At 42.2% G+C, this 2,334-nt stretch overlaps 1 protein-coding gene across 1 annotated transcript in view; it reads left to right on the top strand.

Moving 5' to 3' along the window:
• Positions 1-853: 853 nt before the first annotated feature.
• T265_05315 (hypothetical protein) overlaps positions 854-2,334 on the top strand; it is a gene marked incomplete at both ends in the record, with an annotated part of 11,483 nt that continues 10,002 nt past the window's right edge. Inside the window, one exon of the mRNA XM_009170298.1 lies at positions 854-1,238. The remainder of the gene's footprint in view (positions 1,239-2,334) is intronic.

Below are 2,334 nucleotides of genomic sequence, written 5' to 3'. Positions count from 1 at the left end.
TACGTAAAACGCTCCACAACTTCCAGTACCTCTCCCTGGATTGTAAGGGGCGTGTTCAGTGACTGCACGTCCACAAGCATGACCTTACACTTTGTGGGTGCAAAATGCATACCAAAGGACGGGATGACTTTGGTCAGTTCATCCAAGAATACTTGCGCCTTCTCCGCCTCTTCGAACATGAGAACGATGTCGTCTGCATATTCCAGATCGACAAGGTTTTCTTCACTGGCTATTTGAACAACAGGGCTTTGGAGACCCTTCAGTGTTCGTGCTTAATTAAAAATTGGGATTACAAAACAGATCGTTTCAACTCCGACAGTTACTGATCCGGACCTCATCTGTTTCCGACCAGAAACATGAATGCTTGAGCATTTGACTTATTTCGATTAGGTGCGTAGATGCGAGATTCTCTGATATCGCAAAAGATATTGCCTTGGACAACGGAAATTAGGTGGCTGTATACCCCCAGAAAGAGGACATTCTTTAACTCTGACGCATCCCATTCCATTTGTGCGACAGCAAGAATCAACAAATATCGGCATTGAATGTCATCCTTAGTGAAATGGTTTGTCAAGTAACATCTTCGTCCCGTTTCCTCACATAAAATCGTGCCCAAAGTCCTGCGTAAAAAATTATTGAGGGGGGTTGTGAGAAAACTTGTATACTTTGTTCACAAACGTTAACAAGTACAGTGAATCAAACACCTTGAAATATAAACGGAAAATGTACTTCGTTGAGCTTGAAACGCAATAGCTGTGACAAAATGTGGCGCGACAACCTTCTGTCTTCTACATCACGTGACAGTTATCGAGAAATATTTTAAACAAACTAATCAATAGTCAGAAGTGACCGAGTGACATACAGTGAACTTATGTCAGCCTGAAGTCTTTTCCCTCACCCTATCTCATCTAAAAGGAATCGGTTCATTATATACTTGCACCTTCGATCGGGACGGACACCTTGATCGGTTCAGTGAAAAATACCCCCATATATATTTATATATATAATGGGTGGTGAGATTGTAACCATTCACCTTGGCCAAGCCGGTGTACAGATAAGTCACGCATTATGGGAACTGGTTTGTGTGGAACATGGAATACATGCAGACGGACGTAAATCTGAGGATGCCGCCAATCAAGAAAACTTTGAAATCGGCCGCGACTATGTGTTTCGTGAGGTACTCAGGGATAGATATGTGCCCAGGGCACTCCTCGTTGACCTTGAACCATCGGTAGTCGGTAAGTGACAGCGGTAAAATTGTCCTCTATCATATGTGCACAATAGTTTATCTCAGAGTGTTTAGAACAACCATTGATTTGAGTGACACTGCAATCATAGAATAAGTGAAAAGGTGTTCCTTTGATCCTATCGACTGACAGAACAGCGTACCTGTCTAGTTGTAAAGGTGTAGGTGGACTTGAATTATTGCTTGTTAAGATGTTTTTCCGTGTTGGTCATGAACCACTATTCAGTATTTACTTAATTCAGAAGTCGATGTGTTTTACCGCTCGTACAACGCCGGAGGTGTAATCAAAAACTAACCTTGATGGAAATTTTGAAGACTGCCTCACTGATTAGGTCCAAGAAGGGCAAAACAACTAGTGGAGTGTAGGTAGTGTTACATCAAAAAAATACCACTCCTCGTTTGATTTCTACTACAGAAATGCATAGTGTCTATGTTCATGGTACTGCAGGGGGTGCTTCTCCATGGTACATAGGTGTTACCTTAAGAACCTTACATCACTTCCCACTTTTTACCTAAGGCCGTTGACGAAATTCCCTAAAGTCAACAAAGTTAAGGATAATACAGAAAATTAGGGTAAGTCCCCACCCGCTCACAAAGTTGAGCCAAACCTAGTGTGGGTATTCCATGTCGTGCGTCGTTTTATATCATACTGTATTGTACTGTATTGTAGTGCGGTGCATTGTATTGTACTGCCCATAGGATATTGTCATTACATTTATCCGCATGCCATTTGTCGACCTCACTTCCTTGCTTTAAGGTTAGCGGTTTTCTACTGTACTTTTAGTCTTCAACTATAGAATACTATGTATTAATTCATTCTAGATCGTTGGCAACTGATCAGGTGGCTGTTGATCTGTTCGCCGAGCTTGGCAATTGATTTGCAAACGTTTCGTCACCATTCGAGGAGACATCTTCAGTGCGCTGTTGGTTGGGTAGCGTGTCAGTCGGTCTGTGGGCCACTTTTATGGCATGCTGTTGAATTATCCTGAGATACTTGACCTTTCTCCATAGTTCCTTTGCAAGGTTATAGGTCTGCTCAACGACACCACCACGTATCGCCATCTGGAGGATGATCAAATTAAAAAAAA

This window comes from Opisthorchis viverrini (genome assembly GCF_000715545.1).
Source record: "Opisthorchis viverrini unplaced genomic scaffold opera_v5_98, whole genome shotgun sequence".
NCBI lineage: Eukaryota > Metazoa > Platyhelminthes > Trematoda > Opisthorchiida > Opisthorchiidae > Opisthorchis > Opisthorchis viverrini.
Note: the sequence above shows the minus strand (reverse complement) of the source record. Positions and strands in the feature narration are given on the sequence as shown.